The sequence below is a fragment of the Serinus canaria genome, chromosome 1, assembly GCF_022539315.1.
Source record: "Serinus canaria isolate serCan28SL12 chromosome 1, serCan2020, whole genome shotgun sequence".
Lineage (NCBI taxonomy): Eukaryota > Metazoa > Chordata > Aves > Passeriformes > Fringillidae > Serinus > Serinus canaria.
The window spans coordinates 50,384,702-50,405,023 of record NC_066313.1 but is presented as its reverse complement, the minus strand read 5'-3'; the positions used below and the strand labels follow the sequence as shown (position 1 = coordinate 50,405,023).

Below are 20,322 nucleotides of genomic sequence, written 5' to 3'. Positions count from 1 at the left end.
CACTGCTTAAAGCTCCAGTTCAACTGGCTAGTCAATACTCCTCAGGCATAATAGATTTTGTTTTTCTCCTGAAGGTAAAGCCAGTCTGTGCAGGAAACAGAGCTTGCTTGGGGGCTGGTCTGAGTTTGTGAAATGAACTCCCCCAGGAATAAAGCATGAATCTTCTCATTTGAGTCAGAGTATGCACCTTTGATTTCTTTTTAACAAACATAATAATAATGTACCAAATACATTTAAAAAAGAAAAAGTTCTAGGTTACACTGCACACACAATTCTGCCCCAAGGAAAGGATGAAAGAAAGAACATTTTGTGACAGATGCTAATCATGTTTGTTCATGTACTACTGGAAGGTGTTTGGATACTATAGGAAGGGGTGGGGGGAGTGCAGCAAGAACCAACACAGAAGAGAACAGCCACACTATCAGTCATGCCCCGACATGTTCTGTAAGGCTGCTTCCCTCTCCCAGTGCAATGCTCTGCGCTTTATCAGGAACACATTCTCTTTGCCATCTCCACAGGTCACATCTTAAATGAACCTGGCAGTTTATCCATCAAGCCAGATTCCTAAACAGAAAAACATTACATAACATTACAATGAATCCTGTAAATGTTAACTATGATTGTCGACAAACAAAAAATTGGAATGTAAAGTAATACTGACAGTAAGGGAGCGATCATTAAACTCAGTCAGTAATATGGAGGTCTACAAATTTCTGCAATATGCTATTAGGCAAATATGGTTTTCAAACTCTATTTCCCAGTTCCCAAAATATTTCAGAAGTTTTTTAGTTTATCTATTCTTATTTCAAGACAGATGAATAACACATTGGACATCTGTTCGGATGTAAATCCTTTTAATGCCCTTTCGATGGGTTTTCAAAACCATGTAATTTGTAAAACTTTCAGATACCCATTTCTATTTAATAGAAGCTTATTAATCCTCTGCCAGAAAACTGCTGTTAAAATGAAGTCTCCATTCTCCACTCCAACTTGCCATGGGCTGACAGTTGCATCATTTTACCACAAGCAACATCTGTGTACCCCTTATCCAACTGCAGGCATAACATAGGGGGAAGGAAAGAGACCAGCTGACTTTATTTGATTAATAAGTAAAACTTAAAGAGAGCATGAAAATACTGTGTATCTTGCAAAATGGTCATGAAGCAGTTTTACAAATTTAGCAAACTGACAATAAAACCTTATGATGCATGCTTTATTGTGTCACATATGTTTTGATTTAAGAAAGCTTCTGTCATGACTGACCTTGTAATCTTATCATATTTCTTAAACTGACAGTTTCAATTGCAATTTAAAGAGATTTGTTGGTGTTATTTGTACATTTATGACTAAAGTCTTTACCAAACAGTCAATTCAGGCACTGAAATAAATGTGAAATTGCAAAATTTCAAAATGTCCAAATTGGTCTCCAGTAATAAAAATGAGGTTCCTACAAAAAATAACGGAGAGACTATGACACAAGACATTTCATTTTATACAAGACTTATCATGAGTAGGTTGTAATCAGGCAGCCTAAAATATTTGGAAGAAAGAGCACCAGGAAAGCAATTTATGGCAAGTAGGCAGTAAGTGTGTTTTATTGCAGCATTTGCACAAGCAGTACTCTCTACTACTCTATAATGAGTTCCCCTTTGGAGCTGATACTTTCCCCCTACCATACTTTGCTTCCTTTTGCTAAGTTGTCCTTAGTGCAACACCATTTTGAGCCTGTTCTCAGATTGCCTCAGATAACAAAAGTAGCACACAAGCAGTCCTCTCACTGCTGTGGACTGGGTACCCTTAAAGACCCTGTCCTCTCATGATGAGAAGGACTGGCACTACGGAATAGAGGAATACATAATGAAGATGGGGAGATGGTGCTTCCCACCTGTCCTCCCCAGTCCTGGCAAAGCTGGCCAGACAAGCATTCATACCAGAAAACTCTCAGAGGGGCTTCTCTCCGAGTCAGATTCTCCCTGGCAGCTCTCCATGGGCCCTGCTGCTCTCTATGGGACTTGTGATGGACAAATTGCAGTAAACAAAATGCTGCACACTCCAAGAAAAACTTAGATGCTATGGGCAGATTATGAATTACTACAAACAGGTGGAAATTCCGTAGCAGATGCAGCTACGTGTCCAAAGTCTAAAAGGATTCTCTCATGAGAATCAACACAATTCCTGTTTTATATGGCTATGATGCAAAATGCAGAGCATTTAGTGTTGTGTCTTCATTTCTGGTTTCAGAGCACTGCAGTCACACTCCAGTATACATGTGCTTATTGGACAGGGGCAGCTGAGAATCCTGAGAGGTGAGCAAATGGCAAGCCAGAGATTTTGGTGTCCAGTTAGTCTTGGATAGGGGCAATACTGTAAAACACTGCAGTGAGCGAGCATATGAAGAAGATTAGCTATACCACTGCAGCTGTTTAAATTGTTATATTTAGTTTTAGGCTGCAGCCAGACATTCATTAAATAAATGAATGAGATGGTATTAGAAGCTGATATACCTTGGCTACTTGCTTCTGCTCCTTTGCTGAAGGCCTCCTCTACCAATACAAATCAACAGATCTTGTGAGCCTCTCTCGTCTACTCCAGCACAAATTAACCAGCTTAACTTAAAGCCTCTTCATCAACAAGTTAAGGTAACTGAGGTAAGCATTTTCCTGAAGGAGAAAGAGTTCTGTTGTCTGCCCTCATCCTGTTTGGGATGCAGCCTCTAGCAGCAGTTTAGTACTGAACAGCTGAAGGACAAGGACATCTTAAACCAACCCAGCTGCCTCTGTGATGATTGTCAGAGAGGGCCAGTGTTAACTTACAGAGACTGATACACAGGGCAGGTCATACATATGCTACCACAAAACAGCATGCTTACAGATTTCAGAAGAATACTGTATTGATGGGATTTAGATGCCAAAGTGCTGACAACTAGTGCAATTTAAGGTTATGGAAACCAGACATCAATGCAGGCTGGCTTTGGGGCCTATGGAAAACCTGGATTGTTGTGAAGGGACAGCTACAGACCAGAAGGCTACCTCTTGGTTCTACTGTACTTGCATTATTGCAAGATATGTATATTTAGGCAATTAATTCTTATAGCAATTAGCGTGATCGTGAGGACTGGGAATGCATTTTTTAAATAAAAATTCAGGAGAAAACTTTTTTTTTAAACCCTTCTTTTCCTCTCACAAAATCAATGGTAAATTTCCTATTATTACTCAGCAAGGACAGAGTAAGATTAACACTGGACGCTTTTGCAGATCATACCCTTCCATTCTGGAACACAGTATAGAGAAGCAAGATTCTGCAGCTAAGTAGGTGTAAATATATCTATGATCTTATCTATAAGACACTAGTGAGCCCTTATGTTAGTGAGTTTACTGTCATTGCTATTTCCTAATTCCCACAGGCATCACTGTCACCTCCCTCTAATGAAAAAAAGTCTTTTAAACATCTCACACACTACCAGCAGAGAAAGGTGTAGAAGACTGTAGATAACTTATACTTTGAACCCCTCTGTTAGCCCACACCTGCTGCCAGACAGAAAACACACACTCAAGTGCTGCAATGAGGTTTCTGCCAGCCATGAGCTGGCACGTGTGTGCAGGATTAGGGAAGGGTGCTGCCCAGCTCCTGGACAAAGACGCTCAGTCTTGTGATGACATCTACTGGCTAACTTCAAAGGCACTACCCCACCTGTAGGGAAGCTCATTCCAGCCTTTTCTGTTCTTGAACATTTTAGATACACAATTTAACCTCAGAAAGGGCAGGTTAAAACTGAAAGGAAAATAAGGGCCCATTGAGAAACTCTGCTGTTGGTGACTATAGTCATGTGATAATATGGATTTGGAATGTTTTGTAGGTACAAATTTTCCCTTACTGTAGCAGTTCTTCAGCTTTGCTTTTCTTAAGTCCTACCTTTTTCTCTTCTGTAAACATTAACTTTCTGTAGTGTGTGTGGTCAGTCCCTTTTTTAGATGCAAAAAGGACTGCTGTGATTTAACCCCAGGTAGCAGCCAAGCCCCACACAGCTGCTCCCTAATTCCCCCACCAGTGGGATCAGGGAGAAAATCAGAAAGGAAAAATCTGGAGAACTCCAGATTTGAGATCTTGAGATAAAGAAACTTTACTAGGGAAAGCAAAAGGCATGCACACAAGCAAAACAAGGAATTAATTCACTGTTTCCCATGGGCAGGCAGGTGCTCAGCAACCCCCAGGAGAGCAGGGCCCCATCACATGTAACAGTGACTTGGGAAGACAAACACTACAATTCCAAATGTGCACACCCCCCCTTCTTCCCTCTCTTCAGACAGTGGGTATGATGTCACATGGTCTGGAATATTCCTTTGGTGAGTTTGGGTCACCTGTCCTGGCTGTGTCTCTTCCCAACCCTCAATTTCCTTGCCAGTGTGCAAGTCCAAAAAGTAGAAAAGGCCTTGGCTCTGTGTAAGCCCTGCTCAGCAGAAATAAAAACAAATCTATATTATTAACCCCATGTTCAGCACCAATACAAAACATGGTCCCATACCAGCCACTGTGAAGAAAATTAACTCTACCCCAGCAAAAACCAGCCCACCAGCCAAGGTATGTGAAGAGTAAAATGCAAACAAATTACATAAAATAAAAAAACCAGATTTTTCCAATGCTCTCATTTCTACTTATTCTGGAGTTTTTTAACTTCAGAAGAAAAGAAGAAAAATGTCAAAGAATCAAACTTCCTTTTGGAAGTGCACATACTTTTGGAAGTAAACCTTCCAAAAAGCATCATTCCTTACAGTTGTAAGATTATCTGCTCCTTTGGCATACCATTCACATTATAATTGCATTCACTCCATTCAAGTCACTTTAGGCTAAATGAAAATGGACAAAACTGAAGTCACTCCAGAATGATTCTCCAGGACAAAGGAATTGTGCAGGTAGCTGAGGAGCTGCACTAAAGAGTTAGAAGGGGCAGCCTGGCCATGGCAGCCAGCTCAAGGCAAAAACATTAACCTGACAGATTTTGTACATAGGCATGACACAATCTAAAGATAACTCTAAAATCCTGACTTGCCGAAAAAAAATTTAAGTAATTTAACTAAAGAGTGAAGTTTTCTATCAGCAGTCTGGTATACCTGGTAGATAATGAAGTTCAGAAAATTATTTCTCACAGACACACAGATTTTCACTCTTTGAAAGGACTTTTATCATTTTTTGATCACAACATAAACAGTAAGATTAAAAATTCAGCCCACCAATTAATCAATATTCCTGCTTTTTAGCAATGACCTTTTAAAAGCTTAAGGTAGAAGATACCCCTGGGTAACAAGAAAGGTATTTCAAACTATGTCACATGAACAGGAGCATTGCCAGAAGCCAGCTATTACTCTGGAAGCACCCTTCAGTGGTCATTCAGTCAGTTTGTGTAGTTTCTTTTTCTTTTCTTCCCCCTAGGTAGGACCAATTATTGGACACAGATCTGAGAGCACACAGGCAGCTCTCTCTGAGGTCAGGAAACAACTACTTAATGTATCCTGCTTTCAACTCTGCTAATGAATGGGTAACTCCTAGGTTAAAAATTATCTTCCAAGGTTTATGTACTTTATGCTAGAAAGGGCAGGGAAAGAAAAAAAAAGAATTGAACCCCTTGCCTGTTGCACGTTTAACCTATATGTGTGAAATGAAATGGCAGTAATCACAAAATATCAGTCAGTTTGCTAACAAACCTTTTTATATGCATGCTAATGCACCCACCAAGGAAAAAAAGAGTATTAGTGTTAATGCAGCTCCTGAGAGGATTTAAGGATAATTTTTCTAAAATACAAAAGCTTTAATCTAATTTCTCTTTCAATACTTTACATGATTTATTCCACATTTCCCACTCAGAGAGATAAAAATGGTGGAAATGGACAGGTTTTTGTTTTTTTTTTTTTTTAATCAGGTGATTATCTCTTCATTTTACAAAGTTGCCTAAAAATCTGCCCCAAATATAGCAAACATCCCACACTTGATTCTGAAGAAAGCACAGTGCCATAAGCTGAAGCTCCCTTTTCCAGTGGCCATAGATAAAGACACCAAACAAAATAAAATATTGGGAGAGGGACAGACAATAAAAGAAGTGCTAAAGTGCCATATCTGGGGCAAAAACAACACAATGACTCATAATGTAGCCTCACCTCAGGATTTACAGAGGGGTTGATGAATTTTGAGCATAGAACTCATCAAGTGAGCAGGAAATACAATACAGATACATCCCATTCCACGATGCCCATGGCTGAGCTTGTACCTTGAACACCTGCAGAACCTTACACCTGCTCTTTTTCTGCTTCACAACACCCATGCCCCAGAATTTTGCTTATTTTTTCAGAGAAAAAGAGAGGTTGCTATCTTACAAAGCCACAAGGATACAATAATGTATGCAACAATGATGTACAAGTGATCCATGATCAACAGAGTCAGGCTAAAATATATTTTCTCCATCAGCAGCTTAGTGTCACAGCCCAGCTTACACCACAGGACTTGGCATGTCCCACCAAGTGACACGACACAGCCATTTGCAAACAGTGTATTAGGCTGTTAGCAGGCACCTTGAGCACTTCACATACCTCAGAGCTTTGCAGATATTAACCCTCTGCCAGCTCCCCAAACCACTCCTGGATTCCAAATAAAATGAAAATTCCTTTGCAAGGCTTGCCAATAATAAACAGCACAAACGTGTTCATGGCAGTGCAGTTAAGAGTTCCACCGAACACATCAAACGCGTATTTCCGACACATTTCCTTGGGGCAGTCCTGTGCAGGAGTACAAAGGTGAGGTTTCCCTGGCTCTCTACCACCTGTGCTCCAGTAAAACCACTCTTCTGCAGATTCCCTGCACACTGCTCACCCCATCTTGGCCATCCTCTCCAAACCCCTCTGTGCAGCCCATCTCTTTGTAGTGGCCACTGCTGTTTCACCTGCTGGCTAACAAACTGATGCTCTGCAGTCTGCAGCCCATCATAACAGATCTCTTCTGGTTTTTATTTCTATAGCCCATATCCACATTTGCAACTCCATATTTGTTATGTATACAAATGTTTAATAAAATTCCATGACACTGAAAATGCAGTAGAGTCAGTATAAACATCACACTTCAGCTCCTTTAAGGTGTGTCTTTTGTCAACAGAGGGAAAAGGTGGGATTAATCTCATCCCAAAACATGTATCTAAACTAAATCTAAGTTAGATGAAATAAACCCTTTCCTTTAAAGACAGTTTAAAGATATTGTAGGCTAAACAAGGACAATGAAAAGGAGATTTTCTACCAATGGGGACTGCAACAGAGGAACTAAGGGTACTACCCAAGATTACCAGCCAGATCAAACATCACTGAAAAACTGAACAGAGATTTCAATCTCAGCCTGGACTGGTGCCTTTCTCCAACCCCTTATTTTCTCCTCAAGCACAATAGATAAAGATCTTCTGAAGTGAAGACAGAGTGAGATGGGAAGATAGGTTTAGGAAAAAATATTTGCAAATGTGTCTCTGTGATCACACTGAAGGGACTCAGTTTGAGTTATTTTTGTTTCAATTATTTAAAGTAGGATCAGTTTTCTATTAAAATGAAAAATGCATTTTTAAAAGCCTCCTTAATCAGGTCACTGAAAAAATCCTGTCACACAAAGGACACATGTAACTGTATACACTCTTGTGACAAAAGACCAGTCTGCTGACATTTCTCTCACCACAAGAAAAATCAGATGGCATAAAATTTTAAGACTTAGGAGTGGGTGTAACCAGCATTCTATTCTTTCTTGCAAATTTTGAAGTGCTGTTCCAGTAATACAGAATTACACTTAAATCTGTATTATTCAAGGTTCAGGTCAAGGGGCCTGGGAAAACTCAGAAAATGGAAAAAATAATAACAAGGGAATTATGAGACATGCTGGGGAGGATGATGTGCATATAGACAAGCAACTTTGTAGGGCATCAGGTCAAATTTAGCCCAGAGTGGAACAAATTAGTTGAGATCACAAAAAAAACCTGTGAGTTTGCTTGTATAATTAATCCTGAATTCCTCTCTGAAGTTCTTTACCAGATAAAATTTTCAAGAACATCTAAGTGACTCAGAAGCCACTAACTTTTGGTGAAACTTCATACTCATCTCCAGTGCAAAGGGACTAGTAAAACAGCACCAAGATCACCAGCTACACAGCAAGGTATCAATTCTACTTCTCGAGGCTCAGTTCACAAACCCAGCAGATTTGACTGCTTCAGTGGCAGAATTTAATCATCATGAAGACAATAAAATAATTTCTCTTTCTAGGATAATGAAGAACTCTACCTGTCTTGCAAGGGGTTGCACTATTCCCAGACTTTAGGTCTAATTTCTAATTTTAACACTTTATTTGCTGGCAAAACTTTCTGAGTGATTTCTTCCCTTGAATTGCTCCCCATAAGAACATGGGAAAGAAAACAAGAAGACTTCCTTCTAAATGTTCATGAATGATCATTATTTTTCTCATAAAACCAAAAGCATAAGTGGACAAGGGTTTAATAGCATCACAAATTTCCATTGAAATGGTTTCCCTTCCTCCTTCATGCAGGGATGTGAAAGCACAAAAAGTATTCCTCATGTTGGTTGCTCCCTTGGAAGCAGCCTACATTATGACAACAGAACTTTCCTAACCCTTTGTAATGGCCATAGAAAACAGTGTGAAATTGCCTTGCAATTGCCTAACAAAAGCTCTAGGACTCATGCTCAGTGCCTGCAGCACATGCCAAAGAATATGGCAACCAAAGAGAAAACACCTCCCAAGCCTCCAACTCCGCACAGAACATCTCTGTTTACTTGATAACTATCTGATCAGCCACAGTCACAGCTCTTGGCAGCCTAATGCAAACCAGCATTCATGGCAGGTTATCAAAAAGCTTCAGTGAGCTCTACATCCATATGTACAATTTCTAATTATCATGCTTCATTTGTTTCAGGGATACCTAAAAGTGTAATCGCTTGGTAGAACACAAAGTCTGAGGGAACTACTCTGGTTAAGCAGTCATCCATCTGATTACTTCTAAAGTTAAAATCTCTTCAAAAAGAGGCATGGGGCTGAACAAGAATAGTCATGAACAGATGAACTGTGAGATTGGTCAGAATACTGATATTGCAATTTGCACTAGAAGCTCAGCTCCTCATGTGGAGAACCTGCAGCCACTGCTTCATCCAATGTCTGTCTCCACCTTGCCACATCTGCACCCAAACCAGGCGATCATCTTGCTAAAACTTATCCCACCTTCTGAGGCCCCTGTACCACTGAGTTTCTAGATCTTCCTGGCTAAATCAGCCACTGGACTGCTCTGGATGCTAGAACAGATGGAATGGACAGAGCAGGACACTTCCGTGAAAGCCAAGAACACCACTTGAACACCAGTGTGTCCTGAGACACTCACAACTTAGGAAAACCAACATCCCAGAGCAGCTGAGCTCTTAAGGCCATAAGAACCCATTCTTGTGCTTCAACAAGCTCAGCACTGGAAGTCTTGGCAGGGATAGATGGCTACATGCTGTGAATTGATACCAGCCCTGCAACATGAACACTTACAAGAAGACCTGAATCACTTGCAGGCCAAAATCTCCTCCAGGACCCAGGTGACAGTGCAGAGAAACACATCTTCAGAGTTCCAATGGCCAGTCTGCACTCTGGTAAATCTTCCAATCTACTTCATGGAAACCCCACCATTTCATCTAATAAAGGACTTGATGAAACACACACATAATTCTAGATTCTTGTAATGTGTCTTACAAAGAGTGACATATTTCTGATGATGAAAGTAGAATATTCTCAGTCACACAATAAAAAAAAAATCTGCTTCAAAGATCCCAAAGAAAGACCTTTTCCCTTTTAAAGTAAAACTGTCAATAACACATTTCTGCCTAGGATGATAGGTATCTCATTAAAACACATAAAAAGAAACAAAAGACATATAAAAAGTAACCAAATTTAAAAGAGTGACTTTTAACATTGATATTACAAAATAAGCACCTATTTAAAAAATTAAAAAAAAAGATTCCCAGTTTAGTTTACATTTCTGGAAGAGATATGTGTATGTATAACTTAAACCTCCAGCTGGCAAAGAAAGGGCAGCACAGAAAGAAAAATTACATAGAAATCATATTTTGATTACTTTAATTCTGTAGTCTCCATAAATCATTACCTTTTTCTCCTGCTGTACCACAGTAAGCACCTTAATTTCATATTACTCAAGGGAAAATTCCTTCTATTACTTAAATTAATTTTGTAACAAATTAAACTCCCATTTTTTTCCATTTTGTTGCTGGATGTATAACGCTTGTGTTCAGTCTCTCTTTATTTCTCTGCTAATAACCTTCTCTTTGTTCTTTCCCTACAACTGTTCAAATCTGAAAGTCAATCTTTTTCTCATGTAGTTGCATCTTCACCAACACATCTGCCCATTTCCTCCAAACCATAATTTTTTAACTTTTATTCTTATTTTTCTGATGTTATGCTGCATGTTACTCCCTATTGTATCTGATATTCATATCCACAATTCTACTTGGCAATCACTACGTCCAAACTTCAATCCCCTCTCAACAGAGAATTCCACCATTAAGTACATGTTAGCATATGAGATATAAATACATTCTAATATATCCTTCATTTGATATGACAGGTACAGGCAGTACAAATATATCTGTAGTAAGAAGAATTGCTGGCACTGTAGTGCTCATGATATTGTCCTATTTCTTTAAATATGAAGCACTATTTATAAGAACTATTTCTTTAAAGTGTGAAAGTCTGATTGCATCCATGTCATGCCCAGAGACCAAAGGTTTCTGGCTTGAAAACAACCCCTTCACAGGTGAACCTGAACTTATTTTACATTGCTAAAACAACATATTTTTAAAATCAAATTTTAAGACTGAATTTGCCTGCATATGCTCTTTAAAAAAACAGGATTGCTCCTCATAAAAGGTTTTTATGTCCTGTATCTTACCAACATGCAAATGTCCATAACTGCAATGAAAAATTCAGAAACTGTGTAATTAAGAGGGTGGTGGATTCAATGATAACTAGACTGTGGTGTTTTAAATCTCTGTGAAGTCAGGATAGGTTTCTAGGCATATATATGCCTAGAAAGTTATACTAACTTGGACAGGCCAGAAAAACCGACATATACTTCAAATGAATGGTGAATAAAAGCTCTTAATGAGTTGCATGATACTGTACCTTCTGATGCAAATCTTATCTCAAGACCATATCAGACAGGAAAGCCCTGGCAAATTTTGCTAAAGCATCTCTAAGACCATACCCTCCACAGCTGTTCACCCCCTCCTGTATCACTGGCAGACCTCTAGCAGCATTAGTGAAATATAGTGTGCACCCCTGCCCTAAAACATCCATAGTTCAGCATCTTAATCTTGCACTGCTACAGAGCTGGACTAACTCTGGACTTACTAACATATGCATACCACTCTGCTGACTCTGTAAAGAGGCAGCTACCTCTGGCAAAAGACCATTTAGGAACATATTAAACCAACACACCTGTTTAAACGACCGTCAGAACTCTTTTTTTCAAATGTGGCCATTACTATGACCATCTTCAAGAAGAATTAGGGACAAAAATTGTGACAAGTGGAGTCAGCAAGCTTAGATACATTTTTTTAAAGGAAAAAATGTCATGGTTTTCCACTGGAAAAGAAGGTATGTTCAGACCCTAGTCCTCACATGGGCTCCTTTGCTTTGCCAATGTCCCAGTGAGTACACTGGAGAATGCTCCCATGCTGTGGAGGAACAGAAATTTCTATATCATACCCTACCTTCGGCACAGAGAAAGAGAGCTCTAACCATCAACAGCTCCCAGTTTTTGTTACCACACATTGCCTCTGAGCATCCAAATAATCAACTGCAGCACATACAGATACAAGGCACCTAGCTTTTAACTGGTTAGTTTAAAAACTTATCTGGCAGTGGCAATGCAGAACTGAGGATGAACAACTGCAGTGTTCCAGCAGATCAACCTGAATCACAACTGTTGCAGCTGCAGTCTTATTGGTACCTTATTGAGATGATAAATTCTGCTCAGGTTCCTCTCTACAGTCATTATTCTATCTTAGAATTAGTCTGCTGTGATTGACACACAGCATCCATCAATAATAGAGGATTTTGGTGTGCTTTGACAAATCAGAATCATTATCAATATTCCAAATAGCTTCAGAAGTCAAGTAACCAGATCACCTTCTCTAGAAGTACAAAAAGATTACATTTTATTTTCATGCAAAACCAACCTGGTTACCTGCAACACTAATATAATATTTTTGGATAATCTGTTCCAACCAAATCATGTCTATTAATCTGTAAAATACCTTCTTATTACATGGTATGGAAAATTTAAAACACTTCATCAGGGCTGCATATGAAAATATAAAGTACAGTGATTTGATGTACAGTGTAACACTATGTTAGATTTAAAAGATGCAACCAAGCACAAACACAAGAAGGAAATATGGCATGCACGTGCATGCACTGTCTCTAAACAGAGATGCCTTCAGAAAGAAATCTCCGGAGGCAGCCTTGCCTTTGTTACGCAAAGGGGATGGCTGGCATCTCTACAGACACTGCAAGTCTGAACAAACATGCTGCAATTTCTTGTTTTATTAGAGCAGTATCTCTGGCCATTGTCTGGACCTGCCTCCCCAGCTCCCCCTGAAATCCTTGAAAGGAGAGAAAGGCCTCTTCAGTGCAAACTCAATGCAAAAGCTGAGTACTCTCAGCTGATGTCTGAAGAAGCCTTTCTCTCCTGGCTATAGGTATGTGAGCATCCTGCCTTCATCCCCAGCACCACAAAGCCACCAACTCAGTACAACATGGGAGATCACCTTGCCTTGACATGCACACCACCAACCACTACTCACACAAAGCAACAGAGAACATGTGTGAATTCCAGAAACCATTTGGCTTTTTCCTTTAAAATTAAGAGGATGCACGTTGTGGGGGTTTTATTTATTTGATTGATTTTGTTTTTTTAAAAAGAAAGAAAAACAGCCTACTTCTGAAAAATCCTGTGATTCTGTGGTTCTCCATTAGCCTTTACTCAATTCTGGGTGATAGAGTTTAGTGCTTTAGGGGTTTCAGTGGTACTGCTGGGTTGACAGGTGGACTTCATGATATTAAAATTCTGTTCCAACCTTGATGGTTCTATGGTTTGATGAAGCACTAACGCATTTGCCTAATGACTTGGTTCGCCACTCCTTGCATGCTTTTCCATCTCAAAAGAAGATTGTTTTGATGGTGTAATCATTGCATGAATGCCACATTTAACTTGTTAATCAAATATGTGATGTAAGGGATGCCATTTATTATGGTAGAACATGAACTGTAGCCAGCTGAATCTCTCCACTGCACAAGTTTTACAGGATTGTAATCCCAATATAGGTGCTCAAACCATTATTTCAATGATCTAACTGCACATCTCCTACCACATGCAAACCACTATCTTGTGTAAAGTACTTAAAATGTTTAACCCACTTTTGATATAGTGATAATCAACTTGCAGCACAATGTTCCTTCCACAAGAGCAATTCATTTTCATTACTTGTTACCTCAATTCCAAGCTAAATAAATCGCTAACACTAGTGCAACATTCTAAATTAAATGGGAGATCCTCCCTTATTAAAAAATTTAAATTATTTAAAAATTTAATAAAAGCATTATAATATTGTCAATTAGAAGACATAAAACTTTATTTTATAATGTGTGTAATGCTATACCTATGCTTTTTTCTCATTTACAGATTTAGATATTTTTCTCCTAAATAGCACAGATATGCATATAACTTTTCACCTTATTTTTTTTATTATTTTCTCCTTTTTAATGTTCAGATGATTATCACAAAATGCACAGTCTCTTTCAGCATATCCACACCTCCAACAAAAATTTGCCTAAGTGCTAATGGAGATGTCACACTGGAATGTCATTGTACAAATTAAATGGACTTGTTTTACAAACTGCCTTTTCTCTGTTGCTAAGCCACCAGCCAGCAAAATTTGTGTTATTATTATTTTTAAAACAGGAGCTGGAAAGCTGTTTGTTCATTCATCGATCAAATCTTCTTAGCCTGAGGAGCCAAGAATGCAGTTTTAAGACGGTTTCAGGGTGATTAATTATGGGATGCTGTATATAGGGGGAATCCATGCTTTTGCACATGGTTGCACCATCACTTGTGCTCGCACAGAGGAAGAGGTAACAGCCAGATGAAATGAGGAGGTGGGAGTTCCCCTGTGGTGGGTAGCAGAGCTTCCTGTTGTCTCAAGCAGCCAGAGAAGGCCCATCTGAACTGAGTGGGAAGCAGCACAGCTGGACAACTCACCTGAACCAACACAGCACCTCAAGCCCCCAACTGGGGAGACTCCATTTCTCTCCCACCTCCTCCAGTCCTTGTGTTCCTAAATGCCTGGTCTCCCTGCTGCTCATCCCTGCCTGCCTGGTAAACCAGTTCAGCACCCTACCACTCACTTAGCCTAAAACCCCACTGGCTTTCTGCCAGAACAGTTACTTGAATCAACCAAATAATTTATAAACTGGTGTGACATGAGATAGGAAAGGGTGAGGGAGGGAGAGGGGGATCTTGCTTGCTTGGCAGCAGTAAGTCATCAAGTCAAATTTGACTGTATCATTGAACCATATTTAAGGGAGGAACCCAACCACTGTAAACTCTATAAACAGATGATGGAGAGAATTAACAAACTCCAGATGGCTATTTGGCCTGCATAAAAGCTAAAATGTCCTCTACAGGTACCTACATTTCCTCAGTAAAACTCTGGAAGCATCACATTTAGTTTTAAGAACCAGGTGGCAAGGATTTTGGATTCCCTCTTCCCCTCCTACTTCTCTCACCCAAACAGCACCTCATTCATTAATCTAAATTGAAAATTAGGGATGGATTTATTTCCTGCTATAAAGCGGTACACTTCTATCGTGGTTCAGGCAATTTAAGAATATCCTTTCATACCTCTTTCTGATATTATTCTTTTAGTCCCCTAATTTTAGATAGTTAAATTGAAAGAAAAATTTTAAAATTTTGAGTTTGTTTTCCAATTCTGATTCTTCTAATTTTACCAGTCATTATGGACATGAATCTCTATGTTCCAGCCTATAATAGTCATACAGAGCAGGAAGAGAGAAAGAAACAGCTTGCAGCTGTTTTGCCAAGAGCCAAGGTAATAAATGGTAATAGATTTTGTGAGCAACTGACAAAGGCTTTTATGAGATTTCCCCAGAACCCTACTATGAGACAGACTTACAGTTCTGCTTAGAGTTGGTGGTTCCTAACCATGCTCCATTTCCATGTGGAACATGGAAAACACGCTCTAGCCCTGTCTCAGCTATCAGTCATCTACACTAATTTGGAAATGCTCCTTGCATTTAAAATCTGTAAGCCACACACATTTGTGGTAGTTTGCATGCTTGAATACTAGAGTTTTGCTTCTCTACATGAATGAAGTCACAGGGAATAGATATTTTTCTTACTGCCACAATATGAGCCCTGGACTTGCCTAGTTTGATCCACGACAGCATGAACATAATCAGCATTCTGGGCTGCATTGGCATGACCTGCCAGCAGGTTTCAGTATGTGATCCTTCCTTTCTACTCATGAAGAGACATGTGCTCTGTTGGGCCCAGTACTGAGACCAGCACACAAGGGACAAGGGCATAGTGGAGCTAGAAAAGCCACAGAGGTGATTAAGGAACTGGAGCCCCAAATTTCTGAAGAGAAATTGAGAGAGTTGTTATTCAGCCTGTGGAAGAGAAGGCTCAGGTGGGAAACTTAGCAGCACTTGAAAGTACCTGGGTAGGTGTAATGAGAGAGAGACAGGCTCTTCTCAGAGGTGCCCAGAGACAGGACAAGAAGCACAGGACAAACTGAATTACAAGATGCATTCAGACATGACAATAACACTTCTTTATTGTAAGGGTGTTCAAGCTTTTAATCAGATTGTTCAGAGAGGGTGTGGAAGTCTCCAGCCCTGGAGATACTTCCAACCTGACTGGATTCATTCCTGGACAATCTGCTCAATTGATGCTGCTCAGCACAGGGGTATGAGACTAAAGGATCTCCAGAAATGGGCCCAGCACTTTGTTAATCCATGAATCTATAGCTTGCATGAAATCACATACCAAATGTGAAAAATTAGAAATAAAATCTATTTTAGTAACTTCATTTTAAGCCATCCTCTCTCGACTTAGAGACACAAATAGAAGTGGAAAATAACAGATATTTTTCTATTCATATTATTTATTATACTCCTAAAAGCTAAGAATATTCAGAATATTCAATATATCTTTCTTTAACTTCACAGCTAATATTTTCATTGCATTTTGTGTATGGACATGCATATAAACATGTGTGACCAGGACACTCTATACCCACATAAGTATTTAGAAAAATGTAGATAAAGGTTCATAAAGAAATGTTTGCAGTATTTTGCTTTCAGTTTTGTAGTCCAGTGCTCAACTCCCTATTTGTTCTAATCATTTAATGTATTTAAGGATTATATATATAAAGATAAAATTTTTCCTTGCACTTCTAAGCATTTTTTTATCTGAATCACAACTTCTTGGTATTTCATTTCATCAAAAATTATCTCTCTATTCTTTCCCAAGTATTTAGATAAAAGGAATAGCCACTGCAAATGAAAGGGGCTTGCCAAATTTACAGTGAAGAAAAAGATAACATAATCTTACTTTTATTAATTTCCTTAACTCATTAAAGCTGTTCTCAGCATCTACTGCATATTTTGCAGCAATTAAGCATATAAAGAAATAAAGTAAAACCATGAACCATCTCCAAGCTCCAGGAAAGGCAAAAAACAGAACTTGAATTTACGTTTTCTGAGCAAAACAAAGGTAAACATTAAAAAAATGCACTGAAATTACTGCATAAATATTTTTAATATTATTCATAACTACATTTTCCCACCACAATAATTTCAGCAAATAAAATCCTATGTGGGAGTTACAGAATGTAACTATGTAAATCTATGTACGTAGATGCAACATTTTTTTTTCTGAGTTCCACTAATAGCCAAGATGTACCATGACATAAGTAGAGAAATGAGCACCTCAGGAGAGCAATTCAACTCATCTACTAACTTGTTTCTTAGACTGAAATGAATCACCCTTATTTAACCTCCATTAACTACAAAGGGATCCCAAAATTACCATTAGATTTGCAACCATACATTTGGACATTTTTGTTAAAACATATGACTCCCATCCTTTTTATTTTCCTTCTGAAATTAAAAGAGCAACATTTGTCTGTAGATTAAGAATATTTTTTGTTATAATGTAATAAATGAGCAGACTACAAAAACATATGACTCTTCAGATCTTGCATTTAAAACCTCAAAAACTATAAGTTGCCAGGGAAGTATACTACAAGCTCCCTCCAAAGCTAGTTAAATCTTGAAAAAAATTAAGAAACTACTAATAAGAGTACAGGACAGCGTACCTGTGCTGGCTTGATCTAGCTAGCACCCAAACATTAGCAATTAAGGGATTGAAATGTGGGTTTTAACAATGCTTGTTATTTATTTAGCATGTATAACCTCAATGCACAGAAAGTTTGTGCCTGGACAAACATATGTTAGAATTCATGCTGTGGCTTCTGCTACTCTAAGATATGCAGCTAGCTTGAAGTAAAACAAATATTCTAGCACAGGCAATTAATCATGCCTTTGTTCCTCCTGTGTATCCTATTCTATGTCATTTAGCACACAACCTTGTATTTTGGAATGAAGCTGAACAACACTGCCCAAAGGGGAATTCTCAGAGGTAATGTGTTTGTGGAGGGGAAATTTTTTTTTCTTTTTTTTTTTTATCTTAGCAAGAAGTAAGGCAAGGACTACTAAACTGTGTAAGTAAGAGAAGGGTTTTAAAAGAAGCCCAGAGAAAGAAATATTAAAACAAAAAAAGGAAGAAAATCTTCATTTACTCATGGACACCACATTGCACTGAAAGCCTACCACAGACACTTTATTTTACCTTTAATCCTTAAGCCTGTGTTTATCAACTTCTTGACAATCTCTTATCAGCGCTACACTGGAAAGGTGGGTTGGGCCTGAAAGTTGTAGTTTCAGGTACTGTGATCAGTGAGAACTAAAAGTTGACCTACAAAGCATTCTGTAGAAGTGCAAAAATGTCTCTCGACCATCTTTCCCCTCCAAATAACTATTTTTCATCAAAAATTGGAGTCTTTCTGATGCAGAAGAAAATATACTTTCATATTATATAAAATATATATTTTAAATATATTTTAATATATCCTAATATATTAAAACCTATTTTTGCATTAATAAAATGAATATGTTTAATTTAAAATATATCTTCATATATTTTTATAAATTAAAAACATTTTTAATATTTTTTAAAACTGACTGCTGCTTGAAACAGTATGCTCTCAGTCTCCCCTCAGTGTGGCTGACTGGATAACGTGTCCATGAGCACTGGTCAGGGTCAGGAACTATTTATGCAAAGCTAAGCACTGAAGGAGGAATACCTGCTTTTCTTCAGGTGAAAAGCCAGTTGAGGCATGTCAAGAATCCAGAAGTTAAGACTCAACTGTGAGCCATGCTACTCACCAAAGCAACCTCAGTGTTATATGAGGGGAAAAAACAGGAGTGAAGCAGGAAAGACAGATATCCCATAATCAGAGCAGAAAGTCACCCATATCCCCCCATTTGGAGATCATGTGACAGCACATCCACAGGGAAGCCAGCAGTGTGATGTACATGACATCTGCCTCTGACCTGCTGAACTCCTCCAAGCAAGACACTAACCAGGCAGGACACAAGTTGGATAACCTCTGTGGGAATAATTTTGTTGAGAAGCGGGTAGAAATCTGCCTAGTCTATTCCACATTCATTTACATGAGAATGGAGTTATTTCACTTGATTATGTCAGAATAACCCTGATCCAGCTAATAACAGGATAAACAATGGAATTCTATAAAAATATTGTCCCTACATTTATACAGAATATTATTTTAAGAGTATCTGGCACATTATGGGGTTTTGAAGATAAAAAAAAATTGGCAAATTTAAGGGTTAAATGTTAAATACAAAAGGTTTTAAAAATCAATTTGGTCAAATTTGTTAGGATTCTGTGTTCTTTTTGGTTGGTTTTTTCCAAGTGCTGCTTACTTATAGAATTCTTTGTAAAAACTTCCCTGAGGTGAAAAATGTTAAGATAACATTAAGATTAGAAAGATATACTTTACAAGAATGTGTGTAGGTGGGAGAGGGATAAGACTGTATGTTGAAATACTAAACAAATAATAACTACTGACTATATGAAAAGTTAAAACAATCCACAGGTTTTGAGTTCTGTACCATTCAGGTTTTATTTTATCTTCCTTGAATTCTTGGCTTTTCAGCTATGTGATTTAAAGGTCCTTCTATGACTTTCAGAATAGCACTTCTTAATTTCCTTAAGGATCTTGGAGGAGGGTCAAGGAGGAGTAAGGACTGTTTCTTATATATACAATTTGGAAGCACAGAACTAGTAAGAATTTTCTCAAATGATATATTCTCTTTTCAGTTCTTTCTAAGTTTCCAGGAGAGATTTGCTGCTGTCTCTAGATGCGGGAAAAATCAGTAATAGTTGAAAGTTTCTACAAATTCCTGCTCTATTAATTTCAAGGCCAAAAGAGGCATCTGTAATGCTTTAGCTTGATCTTCTGCATTGAGAGAACCTAGTAGACCACTCAGTAACTTTGTGTTGGATGTAGCTTCACAGGTGGGTTTTTTTCTGTAAGATATCTGTTCTTGGAGACATCAGAATCCACCATTTGCCTTGGAAATCTGTTACCAGTTAGGATCACCTGCTCTTAAAAACTACATTCCTATCTCTAAGCTGAATTGTTCTGCATTCTAAATCCAAACACTGATCCTTGTGATGCCACTAACATGGGTGAAACATAGAAATCAAGCTTCTGAAAATTTCCAGCAGACCAGAAGCAGCTTAGCCTCTTTGTTTAGCAAAATCACCATTACTGTTATGTTTCATGAAACAAGGCTTCTCAGGAAATTATGCTTCTCAGTTTTTGTGAAACTTGACAAGTTCCACAATCCTTCAAACAAAACATTATAAACTGTCCAAACTGTCAACTTCATGAAGCTCAGCATTTCCTAAATGTTTAAGATAATTTTGTAACTCATTGCTATGTCAAATGCTGTAGAAAAAAAGCCTATATTAACTCTTAATAGTTATCTGCATACCTAATACTCAGTCTAACCACTCAATCTTTTTGGAGTCATCAAACATATCCAAGAAAAAAAAAGCCAAAAAAAAAA

The 20,322-nt window shown here is 38.4% G+C and overlaps 1 protein-coding gene across 1 annotated transcript in view; it reads right to left on the bottom strand.

Moving 5' to 3' along the window:
- FREM2 (FRAS1 related extracellular matrix 2) overlaps positions 1-20,322 on the bottom strand; it is a 122,955-nt gene that overhangs the window by 80,460 nt on the left and 22,173 nt on the right. The window lies entirely within an intron of this gene.